The sequence below is a fragment of the Pipistrellus hanaki genome (genome assembly GCF_964339955.1).
Source record: "Pipistrellus hanaki genome assembly, chromosome: 11".
In the NCBI taxonomy this organism is placed as follows: domain Eukaryota; kingdom Metazoa; phylum Chordata; class Mammalia; order Chiroptera; family Vespertilionidae; genus Pipistrellus; species Pipistrellus hanaki.
In genome coordinates, this window is record NC_140513.1 from 61,037,319 (window position 1) to 61,056,179 (window position 18,861).

Here is an 18,861-nt window from a genome sequence, read left to right on the forward strand (position 1 = left end):
AAAACTATATTCATTAGATGAGACCATAATGTTAGGTTACTTCAAGGTTGTCATTAACAAACTGCAACACTACTTACTCAATAGAGAATTGCCTCTCCTTGGTCCACTTTAGCTCAGGGAGAAAATTAAATCATTTGTTTACTTAGAATTGGCTTCTGCAGTTAGATGGGCAGAATATGAGTTTACAGTGGAGTTAACGACAGCTATGAGAGCTCTTTCCATTAATTGCTGGCTATTGCAAGAAGTGTGTTATGTCCATTATTTCTGTTTCCTATGCCAACTTGTGAAAATACCCAAAGGTTTAATAAGTGAATGTGTCTTTGGATTCTGAAATAAGTAAGCAGGGTAGCCAATTAAAGATACATACATATAAATTAAAATTATTTTCCACATTTGTGCTTGTGAAGGGAAAAGGGATCTAGAAGGCATTATAAAATTTCCCCTGAAATGGTCTATGTTGTGAGGTTACTAAATTAAGAATGGCTACTCATTTCCTCAGCTTCAAACTCATAGAACTGGGTCAGAATCCCAATTCCATTACTTACTAGTTACATGATGTTCAGTGAGGTTACCTAGCCTCTCTTACCTTCAGTTTTCTCATCATTACCATAGTGATATGATAATGACATATATTTTTGACTATTTAAAGTACTTGGAGTAGTTCTCCCAAATGACCATCATTGGTGGTGCTTTTACCAAGGCAATTTGAGGTCTTAACTCATTTTCTTTGATAGTTCTCTACACATAGCCTATTCTTTGTAAAACATTAAGCTAACAGGAATCTCAGACCATTTCTCTCCCTAAGCATGGTCAGAATTTTTTATTCCTCTCTAACAGGAGATGAATGATAAAATGAAATGAGCAAGAAAGAGGGGACTTGGGAAAGGAAACTGAAATGAGAGCAGGATATATATGCAAGTTATCTTATAAAAACTCCTAGGATAATTTATCTGTATATAAAAACCTAAGTAATCTGTACGGCCAAATGACCAGAACGACCAGTTGACCAGTTGCTGTGATGCACACTGACCACCAGGAGACAAATGCTCAACGCAGGAGCTGCCCCCTAGTGGTCAGTGTGCTCCCACAGCCAACCTCCCAGGGTCCCTCCCCTGATGGCTGGCCCCGATTGGCCCCATCACCAGCCAGGTCAGGAGTCCCTGCCCATACATAAATTTGTGCACCAGGACTCTAGTTAATGTATAAATGTCACTGACATTTATCCCCTAAAGCCAGCCTAGTTTGAAAAGCCTTTAAATATAATTTCAAAATGTTACCTTTTTCAGATATCTCAAGTCAAATCTCAGATTTGAATCTGAATCTGGTTATTTTAAAGTTAATTCTCAACAAGGATATTTTGCCTTTTATTTATTTAATTTTTTTTATTTTTATTTTTTATTTATTTATTTATTTATTTTTTTAGGGAGAGTGAAAGACACAGAGAAACATTGATGTGAGAGAAACACATCAATTGGTTGCCTCCTGCACAAGCCCTGACCAGGGCCTGGGCCAGGGAGGAGCCTGCAACCAAGATATATGCCCTTGATTGGAATTGAACCCAGGACCCTTTGGTGTCCAGGGCAATATTCTATCCACTGAGCCAAAAAGACTAGGGCTGAAGTTAGTTTTTAAGCATCTGAGGATAGAAATTGAACTTCTGTGTGCTGTGTTTATGGTGGTAGTGTAGGGCATGTCAAGACAGATCTGAACATGAGGGGATTATTATTTCATATTTTCTGAGAATCCCAGAGAGAGATCTACCTTCTTGAATAGAATAATAATATTTTCCCTTTGATAGACACTTAAATTGCAAAAATATTCTGCTCATTAAAACCTGCCTTCTTTTTTTGCTTAGATATCTGTCCTGCCTGTGGCAATGCGGAAATTTGTTCTTTACCTCAGTAGAGGTCATTATGCTGATCATTGTAGGTTAAAAAAAAAGTTTCATTGTCTTCTAAACAATAGTTTGTCAGGAAAAAGAAGTATTTCTCTTTAAACACTTCTTAAAATGTGAATAATCTCAGGTGAGTTTTTCTTAGCTGCCAAAGAAGATGTGTCAAACTGTTTGCAACAGATAAAAGACATACTTTTATATAAGGTGGGAAAACTTTTTATCTCAAAAATATTGAACTGGGAGCCAAAAGTTATAAAAATCCAAAATTCACCCAATCCTCTGTCTCCCTCACCCCAAGCTCTGTCGTAATTTCCGTACCTTCTTCCTCCTTATCATCTGTGCAGCCTTTCTCGGCTCTCAAACCCACACCCATAGTTTTACCTCACACCCCACTTACCTTTAACCTGGACCTTGCAAGCTTCCAACTGTTCCCTCTGTGGCCATCACTGTCCCCCACTTCCTCCCATTTCACCTGTGCAATTTAGATGTACAGATGTGTTTCTATCTGAAAAAAATCCATTTAGGTTGCACTCATACTTGAAAACTTACTGGCTTCTGTTGCTCAGAGAATGAAGTAAAACTTGGCATGCCAGAGGCTCATGATCTGGCCTTTGGCCACTTTTATTTTTCAACCTCACCCTCTAACTCAGTGGTTCTCAACTGTTTTTTTTTTTTTTTTTTTTGCCATGTCCCACTAAAATCCTCTCTAAAATCTCTAAAATCCTGATCTCCCCCCCCCCCACATGACATACTATAGTTCTTATTATTCAAAAGGTGAACTCCTATTCACATGGAGGAAGCCTACGAGGCTATTAACTTGGTCTAAACAAGCTTCCAAAGAACCTGGCATCCATGAAAGAGAAAAATAAAAGAATGAAAGGACAGTTGAAGTATTGAGGGATAAATCACTAAAAAATTGTTAGATAATAATAATATGAAGTGATATGAAAAAATAGCAAATAAAGTCTCAAAACATATAATAGAGGACTAAAATGCATAAATACGTCAATATATACTTATACTGTATATGAGGACCCTAGAACTATAAAAAATGCAAAAAATTCACTGTTAATAATGCATTCTCAAATTGTCCCCCTTAAAAATCACATTGCCCCCTGGTGGGCACATTGCCTCACATTGGGAACCATTGCTCTAACTTCTCACCCTCACCTCATGACAAAAACAGCTTGCTGATTTCCAGTATCTACCAGGCAGTTTAATTCTCTAAATCTTTGTTGATTATCGCCCCCCCCCCCCCCTATTTTTCTTACAAGCATTTATCTTCTAGACTGAGCTCAATGCTAACTCTCTGACTTTCCCTATCCCACCCACATAGACATGACTTCTTCACCTTCAAGCCTCCTCTATACCAGTATTCTGTAGAGACTGGGGCACAGTGCCTGTTATATGTTATTGCATTTGTTCACATGATAATTTATCACTCCAGACTTAATCCAATTGAGATTAAGACTATTTTATTTGTTAGTAGTCATGTGCTTGGCACCTAACATGCGTGTAGCACATATTTGTGGACAGGAGAGAGGAAAGGTCTGGGATGGAGCTGTATGCTTATAAGTATGAGAACTCTGACAAGATGAGTTTAATTTTACTCCCTGTGAAATGACCGTTACATTGTCAGCTCTTTCCATTGCATTTAGAATGATACCTTCATATATAGCCAGTTAGCACTGCCCCAGACACCATCTGCTCTCTGCGTTCCTCTGTGACCTCATTTCAAACCCCCGTTCTCCTACTTAATTTTCCAGAGGAATTGGCCTTCTGATAGTTTCCATAATATGCCAGGCAGTTTCCATACATGTCCCAGCCCCCATGTGCACATAACTTTGAATTTTCTGGTTCCTCTGAATGAGAGGTGCTGGCTAACCTGGACTTGGTGGCGGCTTCTCATCAAACACCCCCTCCTCAGAGCAGGTATAAACCCCTCTTTAAAGCAGGTCTCTCTGTGTTACTCTTGGTTACTATTTTTTTCTTTATAGCATTCTTCTCTTTATAACTCCATACTTTGTACTTATTTTTATCTATGTTTATTTCTTATTTTTTTGGCTTGCATTTGCCCTTGTAATGTCAGCTCTCTAGGTGGGTGGGCAAGGATCAGATTGGTCTTGTTCACTGTTTCATTCCTGGGGCCTGACACCTAGCCTGCTCTTTGTAGGTACTTATTAAGTGATGTATGAACTAACCTCTAAGGTGGTTTGAAGATGAAGTACAGCATGTGAGTGAAGTTTATAAATCAAAAGCACTATTCAGTTTTGAAGATAGTTATTATCCTAATGGAACAGGCCTAGAGGAACCTGGGGAAATTGTGCCAACTTCTGCTCTTTTAGGAAATGATTATACAGCTTGACAACAAGTAATTACTCATTTTTCCGAGTGTGGAATCTCAGTGGGTGACCAGCCCAGCAAGAGAAGGCTCCTCCACTGCTCAACACATTTTCTGCCTTAAGCTGGCTGGAGCACTGGTGATAAGGAAGGCGATGCTAGTTCTTTCACTGACGGGGCCAGGCCCTTGAGCTCTGGGACCCAGGGGCCAGCTGGAGGAAATGACTCCCCATATAGGTTCTTCCCTCTACTTGCTCTGCGTTCAAATTGAAGAGAGTCTGCAATATGAGCAATTAATTAAAATAGAATATATCTGGGTTAGGCAGGTAAAACACACCCTGTGGGATGGGTAAATAGACGATCAAATAGTTTTCCCAGCCACACACATTTTCTGAGCCTCATTTCTCCTCTCTGCATCCCCAGTTTTCTTGTCTGTAGAATGGGGACAACAGTATTTGCTTAATAGGGTTTTGTGAGAGATGAGTCAATAGATGTAACTAGTTTTGGATGGTGCCTGGCGTCTCATAAGCTTTCAATAAGTGCAAATTTTATCGTCACTAGCCCTCGTTTTTATAATATATTTGGTTCAGCAGTCCCAGTTTTTCCATCTAGGGAGAATCAGAGGATTAAGGTAGGTTCTCAGGATGTCACCTAAATGCCAAACACACTAGCATATGTGCTATGATCAGACTTTTTAGGGTGCTCCTATCTATCAGATCAAAACCATCTTTCCCTAGTCCTTCTCTCCCATGGCTTTTGAATTAGAAACAGGAAGATGCTTATCTCTGTATTATTTTCCCTAAGACCTAGAGGCCTCTAATATAATTAGCTCACTGTTTTATATGACATGGAAGGAAAGCTTATAAATCATAATATTCTTCTGACTAGATTGTGCTGATTAGTGTACAATTACGTTTTTTTTAACATAAATTTTTTTTAAATTGATTTCAGAGAGGGAGAGAGACTGAAACATCAGCGATGAGAGAGAATCATTAATTGGCTGTCTCCTGCATGCCCCCTACTGGAGATTGAGCTCTCAACCCAGTCATGTGCCCTGACTGGGAATCGAACAGTGATCTTCTGGTTTATAGGTCGGTGCTCAACTACTGAGTGACACTGGCGAGGCTACAACTGTTTTTAATTTTCAACTTCAGACTTTAGAAAAGTTGCAAAGATAGTACAGATGTTTCTTGTATACTCTTCTCCCAGATTTCCCTAAGGAAACATCTTACATAATCACAGTAAAATGATCAAAACTGAAAAAAATAAAGATAGGCACAACATTGTTATCTAAAGTACAGACTTTATTTTTATTTCACTAGCTTTTCACTGATATTCCTTTTCTGTTCCAGGATCCCATCCCAGGTCCCACATTGCATTTAGTTGTCACATCGCTGTAGGTCTCCTCCAATCTGCCACAGTTTTTCTGTCTTTCCTTGTTTTTTTATGACCTTGATACTTTTGAGAAGTCCTGGTCAATTGTTCTTTTGAAGGCCTTCCCCCAGTGTGGTTTTATCTGATGTTTCCCATGACTGGATTGCGGTTTTGCATCACTGAGGAGATGAATGCAGAGTGATGAGCCCTTTTCAGCGCAAAACAACAGAAGGTGCATGATGTCAAAATATGTTATTCCCGGAGGTGCGAACCTTGATTACTTGATTAAGGCGGTGGCTGCCAGGTGTCTGTACCGCTATTATTTCCCCCTTTGTAATCAATCAGCATCTTGGGGAGAGACACTGTGAGATTATGCAAATGACTTGTTTCTCCTCAAACTGACATCTAGTACTTTTAGTGTTCATTTGTAGGTCTTGCTTGCAACAATTTGTGTGTTTTAAGATTGATTCTCTATTTCCTCATTTCCCCCTTCCGTTTATTAATTACAATTCATCAGAATAAAGAGCTCTTATCCACCACTTACTTATTTATTCATTTCTTTATATCAACATAGACTCACATAAATTAATGTTTTTCTATGGGTTGTAATGCTTTGCTATCACAGTTTATTTTGTTGCTTTTGGCCATTGAGAGTTTTTTCAGGTGGCTTTTATGCCCTTTCCACATCCCCCCTCTACTTTTTGGAGCACTTTTTAGAATTATAAGATGCTCTAGATTCATCTTGTATTTTCCCTGCTTCAGACTTAGAATTAAGCTTTCTTCAAAGAAGCTCTCTGGTTCTTTTTATTGGAGAATGTCTTTTAGTAACTAAGATCTGGGCAATAGGTATGCTTACTGCCACTAGGGTGCACTGATTTTCCTTCTCTCCTATTTGTACTTTTTTCCCTGAGCATGAGAAACTTGGTCCATATTATCTATGATACATTTACTTGTCTAATCCTCATAAAAGATAAAGTGGTTTCAGAATTGCTAGCCTGTATCTATGTGAGAAACAAATTTATTGACTAGAGTATAGTAATAGGTCATGATTTTTAAAGTTCAGAAAACGTTTTGTGCTAAATCACATTCACTATCTGAATGTTAATTATTTTGATTACTAGATGCCTGGCGCATAAAATTTGTGCATGGGTAGGGTCCCTAGGCCTGGCCGGCGATCAGGGCTGATCCAGCCTGGTGCTGCTGGCTCGCAGGTCCCACCCCCCACTGCTGCTGCCGATTGCCTCCCTCTGCAGGGTGATAGGGGGCCACCACTGGCACCCACTTTGGCTGGCCTGGGACCTGCAGGCTAGCTGCAGCTCCTGCGTTGAGTGTCTGCCCTCTGGTGGTCAGTGCACTTCATAGATACTAGTCATTCCACTGTTCAGTTGATTTGCATAGTAGGCTTTTGTTATATAGGATGATTTTGGGCTCTTTCCTGAAGGGAGAAAAACTGCAAAAAGTATCCCCATACAGAAACTAGAGGGTGCTTCATCTTCTTCATTCCATTTCCTAAAACTTCAGAAATATCATATATATCTTAGAGGCCCCATGCATGAAATTTGTTCAAAAGTAGGCCTTCCTTCCCCCAGCTGCAGGCACCAGCTTTCATCTGGCACTCAGGACCCAGGCTTCCCTCACAGTCCTGGCTTCATCCAGAAGGTCATCCAGAAGGATGTCCGGTCTAATTAGCATATTATACTTTTATTGATTTCAGAGAGGAGGGAGAGGGAGAGAGATAGAAACATCATCGATGAGAGAGAATCATTGATTGGCTGCCTCCTGCACACCCCACACTGGGGATGGAGACCCTAACCCAGACATCAAACAAGTGACCTTCTAGTTCACAGATGCACACTCAATCACTGAGCCACACTGGCCAAGCAGAAATATCTTTTTATCTAGTAAGTGATGCTTGGAAGTTCAGATTAGGAACATTGTATTTAATGCATACTTTATTGTGTGTGTTCATACTTTACTGTTTTAGAAAGTATATAGCTTTAATTAAGAAGCAGGAGTTGTCACATAATTCCTTTAGTTTTTTGAAAGTCAAGAATAACAATATTCTTTCCAGAATGTGAAGATATAAACCTGCTGTAGGAAGGCAGGACAGTTGTACTCAAGATGCAGGCCCCACCCCCTAAAGAAAAGATTCAGTGCCCAGATGAACTGACTAGCCCAGCTCTTACAGGATGATGTGTAAGCCAGGGAAGTTCCCAGCTGTGGGCTATATACACACATGTGCACGGACACATACATGTGGGCACATGTGGTTCAGGCCAGGGATCATTGTTTAAAATCAGTTTCCTCATCCACTTAATGGAAGAAATGTGTTATTGAAATTTGCTGTTTTCAACATCTAAGCACTTTGAGGAGGAAACCTTATGAATATGTGTATGCAGTAACCTAAAGTATTTTGGATTTCTTGTTGGCAGTTGTGTTCAAAACAGCTGACAGGTTACTCACAATAAAAAGTTACTTTATAGTCATACCTTTATGTTGATATTGAATGGTATTATCCAGTTTGATCCCTCACACATTATTTATTGTCTTTAGCTCAGAATACCTTTTGGCTATTTCAGATACGTATGCTGAAATAGTGTCCATCCCTTAAAGAATGAACCTTTGAGGATGTGTTCCAGGGTGATGGAATGCCCTCTCCCCGGACTGCTCCTCTCCTCTAACACAAGATTTGAAGCCATTGCAGCATGGCTAACATGAGTAGTCATCAAAGGTCTAAACTCTTATCCAGGATACACTTCACTTTTAGTTTATTTTGTCTGGAGTCACACCTGTAATACAGAGGAAATCTCAAGGAGAAGGGTGTGAAGTGCTTCAGATTCTTGACATTTTTGTGAGTTGATCAAGGGGATTCGATATTCTTGCTTCAGTTTCACATTTAGGGAAATGAGAGTCCCAAAATAATAAAGCAGATGGTTCTAAGGGCAAGTCAGGGGTCTACCATTCTACGTTACCATTGAGTCTGCCACTGCTCCTCTACTTCCTCCCCTGTCTAATCCCTCCAGGACTTGGTGACAGGCAGTGATAGAGGCTGTGATTTGGTGGGATGCATATGAGATTGGAATCAGAAGACCTGGTTTAGAACCTGAGTGTGAGGCAGTGCTTTTGAAAGCACTTGCACAGTATCTGGCAACCAATAGACAATTAAATGTTGATTTTGAATCTGAAATTGAGAAGTTGAAGCTTTAAAAAGTCACTGCTTACTATGTTTTTTTTTTTAAAAAAAATATATTTTATTGATTTTTTACAGAGAGGAAAGGAGAGGGATAGAGAGCTAGAAACATGGATGGGAGAGAAACATCAATCAGCTATCTCCTGCACACCCCCTATTGGGGATGTGCCCACAACCAAGGTACATGCCCTTAACTGGAATGGAACTTAGAACCCTTCATTCCATAGGCCGATGCTCTACCCACTGAGTCAAACCAGTCAGAGCTGTATCTTTTATATACACAGTTTAATTATGGGATAAAAACATGTGCTATAAGAAGCCAGGCTTTGACTATCCCACTATAGTGAATCTCATAATTCTTAATGAAACAGTATAAAAAAGGTGAAAGAATCTAGCCTATAATTATTCTGCCAGATCATGAGGTGTTAGCAGGTAATTTTAGAATGTTCTAAAACTGTACTTTAAAACACAGATTGCATTAAGTCAGGGTAGTAATTTTTCCGGTCTTGCGTGGCAGGATTTATTTTCTCAATATAGAAATATTCCACTCATCATGCAAAATTTTAAATAGGTTAGATCTTCCTCATGTCCTGAGTTTTTCTTTTTCAAAATTTAAATTCTTTATTGTTTAAAGTATTACATATGTCTCCTTTTCCCCCCATTGACTTCTCCCAGGCACATGCCTTTACCCTCCAACTGTCTGTGTCCATTGGTTATGCTTATATGCATGCATACAAGTCCTTTGGTTGATCCCTTACCCATCTCCTTTGCCTTTCCTCCTGAGTTTCTTTATTCCATCTACCAGTGCTCATCCATAAGATACATGTAGTCAATGTATGCCTGCATGTTCATACATGCACACACATTCCTTAGTACCTGTAAATTAAAGCTAAGTAGGCACAATTGGTCACTTTTGCCTTATAATTTGGATTTTAGAAAAAGTCTCTTTTTCTTTTTCTTTTTAGAAAACTATGGAAGAAATATAGTAGCATCTTCTAATTTATTGGCCTTATACATTCTCTTTCTTCCCCCACATGCAAGCCTTATCATCTTGCCAAGGTTTTCTAATATCGGCATGTCAAATGTAGATTACACCCCCCGTGGGCTGGATTCACACTGGCCTCTTGGCTTTTTACTGAACTTTACATAGCCTTGTCACGAGCTTGATGTTAAAGCAAACAATGCCAGCATCCTTGGTAAGGCCTCTGCACTGAAAATTGAGGAAATTTGACCACGATAAACATGCTGAGAATAAAATCAGGCACTGCTGTAATTATTAGGTTAGAGGCAGGTAAGCGCAATTATTTCTGTGCTGAACAAAGACAGGTGGGGAGTAGCAGGCTCTGCAGTGCCCAGTGTGTGAGGGCTGGGGATGCTCAATCTATAAACCCACACGTGTCCAACGCCCACATACAGCCTCCTCTGTACTTTTCTCCCTATGCCCTTCTTTCTCTTTGTTTTTAAAAGCAGTCCTAAATTGCTTAGCATTTTCCCCCTCCTCACACTTCTTTCTGTGCTTACAGGCAAGTACAATAAATTAAGCATATCTAAGGATTTAATGCTCAAAATCACCTTGGGTAATTGGCTTAAGGGGTTGAAGCATGCTTTTCCCTTCGTCTCCTAGTCTTAATGCTGTTTCTCCTCTGAGGATTCATCTGTCAATAATTGATGGAGCTTTCTTGGGTAAATGAGCTGTTGCTTGGGATATTATAAATCATATTTGGAATCAAGTTTATTTTCAAGCTGCTTTTAAAGTCTTGATGCTGTGCTAACTGAATAGAAAATGCTAAATGTTGGAAGGGAGTAGTACAAACCTCCAAGTGCTCAAATCATGAGCTGGACTTAGAAAACAAATGGGACTTAATACATTCTGAAAACAAGAACATGTCTGTTTATCAGAAAAGTTTGTGGGTTTGGTCTTCCCATCTCTGGACCTACTGTGTGCTGAGCACTGGGCGCCATGATTCACTTAGGGTACCTGCATTTATCCTCACAACAGGCTTGCCTGGCAGGTGTTCTGATGACTTTTTTTTTTTTTTTTTTTTTTTTTTTACAGCTGAACAAACTCAGGCTCAGAGAGGCTAATTACCTCCTCAGTGTACATACACAGTGAGTGAGTGGTAGGCTTGAAATGGAATCGGTTAGACTTGAAATCCTTGCTCTTCTCACTCCACCAAAAGTTGGACATGCTCTGTGACATGGTTTCTGGTCTGTTTCATGGTATCCAGGTGTTCCTCATGTGTTTGGTATTGAGACTGAGGTTCCTATCACCAATACTTTTTTAAGTCATTTAGCTGGAGAGAGGTACAACTCCACTTTTCTCTGGTTTTCATAGAGGACTTCGGCATGAAATTTTGATTAAAAGGTTATGCTGCTAAAAGAAGTTTGAAAACCAGAGCTGCATGAGAGCGATAAAAAGTTACCTTATAGCCAACCTATGGGTATCTCTCGGGACAACTGGCACAAGCACTGAAAAACCTTGGGCAAGAGAAAGCCGTACCACAAGAAGCAAAAGTATGCGTTGGGACGCCCCGCTGCCAACACTAAGATTGGACCCCCTCGCATACACACAGTCCGAATGCCCAGAGGCAACGAGAAGTACCGAGCCTCGAGGCTGGACGTAGGCAACTTCTCCTGGGGCTCAGAGTGTTGTACACACAAAACAAGGATTATTGCCGAGACTGGTTTGTCTCAGTGGATAGAGCATGGGTCTGCAGACTGAAAAGTCTCAGGTTCGATTCCGGTCAAGGGCATGTACATTGGTTGAGGGGACATTCCCAAGCAGGGGGTGTGCAGGAGGCAGCTGGTTGATGTTTCTCTCTCATTGATGTTTCTAGCTCTCTATCCCTTCCTCTCTGCAAAAAAAAAAAAAAAAAAAAAAAAAAAAAAAAAAAAAAAAAAAAAAAAATCAATAAAATATATTTTAAAAACAACAACAAAAAACACACACAAACAAACAAGGATTATTGATGTTATCTACAATGCATCCAACAGCGAACTGATCCTCACCAAGACCCTAGTAAAGAACTGCATCATGCTCATTGACAGCACTGACAGTGGTTCGAGTCCCACTACGCACTGCCCCTGGGCCTCAAGAAGGGGGCCAAGCTGACTTGTGAAGAGGAAGAGATTTTGAACAAAAAATCGATCAAAGAAAATTCAGAAGAAATATGATGAAAGGAAAAAGAATGCCAAAATCAGTCTTCTAGAGGAGCAGTTCCAGCAGGGCAAGCTTCTGGCATGCATGGCTTCAAGACTAGGCCAGTGTGGCCCAGCAGATGGCTATGTGCTCCGAAGCAAGGAGCTGGAGTACTATTTGAGGAAAATCAAGGCCTGGAAAGGCAAATAAATCATTTTCCCTCCTGTCTTAGCTCATGTAATAAAGGTGTTTAGTTTTATTTTAAAAAAGTTACTTAAAATAAATACATTAGTATAAATGAGAACATGTCTAATATATACAAAATTGGGAAATATTTGCTCCTTTTTCTGCTTCAAAAGACACGCCCCAAGAATATTCTACTCTAAGCATGCTGCAGGGTGAAAGCTAAGCTCAGCCTCGGAATCCAGGTTTTCATTTTTGCTCAGACATCAATCTATTGTGTGCTGTTGCTTTCCTTTCCTCCAATCCCACATCTCTGGGCAGGAGGCAATTAACAGTACTTACTCCACTCACCTCCGAACATTGTGTAACAAGGAAAAGAAACCACGGTAAAGTGAGCATGGCTAAAATATGAGGCGTTGTTACGCTGCATTTTCTATTTTTTAGTAATTAATTGGAATGTCTTAATGAAGACTTCAAAGGCAACATGTTAAGAGTTGAGTATATATTAGTATGGGACAGATGGGGATGTAAAAGGCATCACCCATTTTTAAAAGCTTATTCAGAACAATTATTTTTAGAGATAATGGTCTATGAAGTTCATAATATCTGCCCTTGAGTTTTAGTTAGTTATTCACAGTCTTGGCAGCTGCTAATTTTAAAACTTTCCAGTGAAAAGATACAATATGAATCACTATGCCTTTTATTCCTCTTTCCTGATAATCAGTCCGGGCATGTGTAGCTAGATTCGAAGGGAAGATGTGGCTCATGCTGATTAAGATCAGGAGATGTTTTTGAATCTCTCTGACTCCGTTCTTCCTTCTTTTCTTCCCTCCTTTCCAGTAGACACCTACTGTGAGCACACATGAATAGAAGGTAATATCAGCTCCAAAGGTTCTCAGTGCAGCATCTAAATAAATACACATGTCACGGCCATCAGTCTCCTTCCCCTCACCTGACACCATTACTAGCATCATGAGAGCCCAGAGGACAAGATGTCCTATGTCTGGGGAGGTGTGACAAGGTTTCTTTGGGGAAGGTTTAGCCACTAACAGCATGGGTGATGTGTGGCGATTTTGCCTCCACATTTCTTTGACTTCTTTGATTCTAACACAGACAGTCCCTGACTTAACGATGGTTTGATTTATGACTTTTGGACTTTATGATAGTAAAAAAGCCATTCACATTCAGTAGAAACAGGCTAAGCTATGATGTGTTGTAGGTTAGATGTAGTAAGTACATTTTTGACATGATATTTTCAACTGTGACAGGTTTATTGTTTATGACAGGTAACCCTACTGTAAGGCAAGAAGCCTCTGCATTTCAATTTCAACCTGCTTGAAACCTGCTCATTCTCTTGGGCCCCGTCAGTACGCAGAGGTGCTCCCCTGAGAACTTTCTGTGTTTTCTGCTCTCTTGTTTTATCCTAGTTACCTGGTTTCTGACCTCACAAAGACATCAAATATATAGATGCCCACCTATCTGATTCTTTCTTCCCTTTCTTTCTGTGTGCCTTTTCTACTCTCCTTACTTTGTCCCTTTCTTATTCCCTTTCCCTCCTTCCCTTTCCTTTGAGAAATTAGGGACAGGGAGGTGAGATTGGTTATATGAGACGTGAAGAGAATGCATGGAGAAAATTGAGAAGAAAACATTTAGAAACAGTAGTTTAATATTTTAATCTTTTTTTCTTATCTTCACTGAATTCTCTCCAGATTTTCTATAATGTTCTTGAATTTAATTTTCAATTATTTTGGCCAGAAAAGGAGCAAATAGTTTCCAAGTAGTGCCTGTGAGGGCATGGTCTTCTCACGAACAAGGTTGCAATTGATGGCGCTCATCTGTGCTGTGCAATTAATGTCACTTGACACAACCAGACCTATTTCTGAAGGATTATGGTTTTTTGTTTTTTTTTTTGGAGGCACTCTGTCTCTGCCATTATAGGAGAGCAGCTCCAATAAGCACTTCTCCCGGCAGTAGAGGCCAGGTCTGCAGCACCCTGAAGTATAAGGATTTGTTCGCTATGAATTAAAATGAGAATTACATTACAGAGAAAGATTGAAATGGCACTTGCAGGAGCCTACTCTCTATCCAGCCTCATGCCCAATTATGTGCATTTTCCCTGCAAGGTTGTTTTTCTTTTTATGAATCCAGGTAGTGGGCCCATGCTGCCGTAGCAGGTCCAGTTCAGGAGGAACATGTCCTGAGGTCTCAGGGAGGACTGCTGGGTGTCCACAGCGATACACAAAGAGCAATCCTTGGAGCCAAACTGCCCTGGCTTAACCTCTGGTTCTATCACTTGCTACCTGTGAGCCTAGACAGGGACTAATCTCTCTAAACCTAAACCTTTGTATTTAATCTATAAACTGAGGCAAATAAAATTATCTTTGTCCTAGAATTGGGTGAGGGTTAAATGAGATAATGATAGCTCTATCTTACCCCTGGTGATAATGCCTGACATTTATTGTAGGTTTTGAAATATCTATAGAAAACAGTAAAGAGAGTGAGGCCATGGAAGGAAGATAGTAAGCTTTTCCCAATTCTCTTGCAGTTGGGTGTTTGTCCAGGTGAATTTATATAATTCCTCTTAGTATTTGTTTTATGTAGAATATCACTAGATAATCAGACTAGCTGACTTTGGGCCTATCACTGAGGTAACTATTTTACCTTCAGTAGATCACTTAATCCTCTTCAGAATTCTACAAGGAAGCTAAAAGGATCCGCATAGCAAAGATGAGACCAGCGAGGCTTACAGATGTCAGGTCATTTGTCTGAGGAGTCAAAGCCACACCTGTCTGCCACTAACGCCTGTGTTTACCTTCCACCATGCCGGTTATTATCACAAAGTAGCTCGTCGTTTTTGAAGCCGCCTGTCACTTCCACACTAGACTTTGAGGTGTTCCATTTTCTATCCTTCATGCTCTTTTCTCATGGGAAGTGTCTTTGCAGATCTAAACCTATCCTTTCTCTACCATCAGGCTCAGAACCTATCTATCTGTCTGAACCTTAGAAACATTGACTGGGAACTAAGATGCATGCTCTACCTAGTTTCACACTGACCTCCCCTTTAATTATCTGTGCAGCTTAAAACAGTACAACAGGCACAGTACTTAGTCATTTTTTTAATATTGAAATCAACATCATCATCGTTATCATCACATCATTGAACACTTGGTGCTAAACTCTACAAGCATTATCTCATGAAACCCCTACTAGTTAGGCACATCAATTATGCTTCTCATTTTATAGACAAGAAAATTGAGAGTTTATGTGACATATCCAAAGCCACAAAGATAATGGAGCCAGGATTCAGTTTCAACCTGGAGCCCAATCTCTTATTAACTGCCTCTTGCAAGCTGCCTTAGTCCTGTGCTCTCAACTGCAGTATGAGCTGCCCCCGGAGTTAATCCTGTGAGGCACTCAGTGAGGGGGTCTCACTGATGAGCTTGTTCAGTGGATGTTTTGTGTAACTAGACCGTGCTTGACATTGAGAATGGTTCAGACCCTCACCTGACTGTCTTCACAAGAGCACATCAAACCACAGAATCCATAGAAAGCACTTTGATGTCCCTCTGGACTATAGAGTGAGGGATGAGGAGCTATTACCTCAACTATTAAACTACTTTTGAGATCAAGCTTTCCAGCTTTTTGCATGTCTGAAGAAAAATGCATGCAACTGTTTTCTTGAAAAGATGAAGTTTTGCATAAAAGAGCAGATCATTAACTATGAGAATAAGGAGACAAGGGAAATTACAATGTAATTTGGTTTTCAGGGATGTGAAATCAACATAATCAAAGCAATTGCTCAAGTGTTTGCTAAATGTCAGGCCCTGCTCTAAATACCTTTTATGTACGCAGCACATTTAATCCTCACAACAACCCTATGAGGTAGGAATACTTATTTTCAATTTAGTATCATAGGTTTACAGATAGGTTCAGAGAAATTAAAGACTGAGTCCAACTTCACACGGGGCCCGGCATCATCACTTGGTGAGCCTAACACCACTGGCCAAGGTCTAACCACTTAAATGTGTCTCCTGCCTCTGGTAGGTTGGTAAAGGTGGCAGACAACTTCTCCTTACAGTCTTGGTGGGGAGGGGACAGGAAAGGGAACAGAGAGAGAAAGGACCTACTGAATATTTGTTGAGCTCCAAGTACTGTGAAGGCACTTTATATAAACGTTGACCCCTTGAGTTATTCGGAACACTTCCCTTTCTTCCACCACAATGCAACTTTTTAAGTATTAGAATTTGGTTAAATCTTCCATTCTCTGAGCTAACTATCTTTAATTTTACCATCTAGGCTAAATATGCTTAGTTCTTTCACATGTCTTCTTGTACCTAGATTGCACATCCCCCCACCTTCCTGGTTAGCATCCCTTGCTTCTGTTCCAGTTGGCACCCGTCTCTTTTAAAATGAGATGCTCAGATCGGAACTCAGGTTCTAGTAATTATTCCAAGTGGCAAGCAGCCCCAGAGGAACAATCCCCTCTCCTGCCCTGTATATTAAACTTAAAAGTTTCTCAAAAGTTGCATAAGTTAGCCCTGGCCAGTTTTGCTCAGTGGGTAGAGCATTGGCCTGTGCACCCAAAGGTCCCGGGTTTGATTCTGATCAAGGGCATGTACCTAGGTTGCAGGCTCCTACCCCACCCGGTCCCTGGTTGGGGTGCGTGCAAGAGGCAATCAATGGCTGTGTTTCTCTCACATCGACATTTCTCTCTGTTTCTCCCCTTCCCTTTCCTCTCTCTAAAAATAAGTGGAAAAATATCCTCAGGTGAGGATAAAAAAAAAAAAAAAGTTGCATAAGGTAGCAAATGGCATTAGTAGTATACATACAATAGAATATACATATAATAACAATACATATAACAAAATATATTAATAAGTTTTAAATATACTAAAAATATAAGTATAACAAAAAGTCCCTGGTGCTTTAGCTTATGAATCTCATGCAGTTAACACTGGGAGAGGATAGATACTGCTGTTATTATCTCCTCTTTACAGATGAGGAAACCCAGAGAGAAGTTATGTTACTTTTGAAAAAGCACAATAAGAAATTGGAGGGGTGGAGATACATGTGGGTCCTAGACTGACTGAGAGTTGCTAGAACACCATGTTCTAAACCACCAGCTAACGCTGATGCCTCCAGCTTCTTCCTCGAGCTTCCTGCAACTAAGTGCATGTTGTACTTGCTTCTAAGGTGAAGATACTTAATTGCTACCATGCTCTCAAAGGGAAATCCTTGACCCCAAAGAGGTTAACAATCATGTGTTAAAGGTAGACTTGACATTGAGCTTGCAGTTAAGTCGAATACCAGATTCATTGTTCTCTGTACACTGCTGTTCATTATCTTCCCTTGACAGTGTAGCGGGGTTCCTGAACCTACCTTAAGCCCAGAATTCCTGCTGAATTTCATCTTTGTAGCTCCATCTGTTTGAGGGCCATTTCTTTTTCTTTTTTTATGTATGTATTTTTAATACATTTGAAGAATCATGTATGAACACATTGTTTTTATTTTATGGGTGCTAATTAGAATGTGTAGCCACTAACAAAGAATTCTGGCTTTTCAGACACTCAGCCTCCTAGTGGAGCACCATTCACCTGCTGGTGGCTTCCAGATCCACCTGCCCTCCCCACCTCTCTCTCTCTGCCAGGCATGTCTGGTGCCCACAGCAAACACAAGCTATAGGAACTCCTCTCTGGCTTCAGTCTAGCTTTTCCCAGGGGAGCGCGAGGGGACTGGTGGGAGAACTGAGGCTGTCCCATTTGTCCCTCCCCATATCCCATCAGACAGCTCTGCTGCTTAGCAGAGGTTACTTCTCCCTGTCCTCCAACCCCAGTGACTGGCACCCCCAATGCTGCTGATCTTGGATGGGGGAGTAGGAGTGGGGGGGGGAGGTAAGAGAGGGGGAAGCCTTCCTGCCCTGTTCAGTTTCACTGTGTTTCCATCACCATTGCACCTGGACCTGGAATGCAATCCCTCACTGAGCCACCTGGTATGTGCCCTGTTTCCTTAACTTGACTCTGATCCATGCACATGGCCAGTTAGAGTTTTACTTTATTTTATCTCATGTATTAGGATGACATTGGTCAACATGAACATATAGATTTAATGTGTGGATTTCTAAGTTACAAAATCTGTATATAACACCATGTACCCACCACCCAAAGTCAGGTCTTCTCCTGTCACCTTATATTGGAACATCCTTCTTCCCATAGTCCCCTCCCTCTGGCAACCACCACACTGCTGTTTGTGCTCATAAGTTTCCATTTTATATCCCACATATGAGTGACACCATATGGTTCTTAGCTTTTTCTGTCTGACTTATTTCACTTAGTATAATGTTCTCAAGGCCCATCCATGTTGTCATAAATGTCAGGGAGGTAAAGGCAAAAATTAATGAATGGGACTATATTAAAATGAAGAGCTTCTGCACAGCAAAAGAAACGGACAGCAAAACAAACAGCCAATCAGATGGGAGATGATATTTGCAAACAGTAGCTTTGATAACGGTTAATTTCCAAAATATATAAAAAACTCAAAACTCAAGACGAAACAAATAAATAATAAAATGTGGGCAGAGGATCTGAAAATACACTTCTCCAAAGAAGACATATAAACAGCCAATAGATATTTGAAAAGATGTTCAACCTCAATGGTAATTAGGAAAATGCAAATTAGAACTATAATGAGATATCACCTCACACCTGTTAGAGTGGCCATTACCAACAAGACATGCAACAACAA

At 40.4% G+C, this 18,861-nt stretch overlaps 1 protein-coding gene and 1 pseudogene across 2 annotated transcripts in view; both read left to right on the forward strand.

The window, feature by feature from the left end:
* Window positions 1-18,861, forward strand: part of LOC311629824 (uncharacterized protein) — a 146,283-nt gene that overhangs the window by 52,423 nt on the left and 74,999 nt on the right. The gene's annotated exons all lie outside the window — the stretch shown is intronic.
* LOC311629826 (small ribosomal subunit protein eS8-like) lies at window positions 11,236-12,283 on the forward strand (annotated as a pseudogene). Its single transcript has 2 exons — window positions 11,236-11,492; window positions 11,760-12,283. The product of its transcript is annotated as a small ribosomal subunit protein eS8-like (transcript).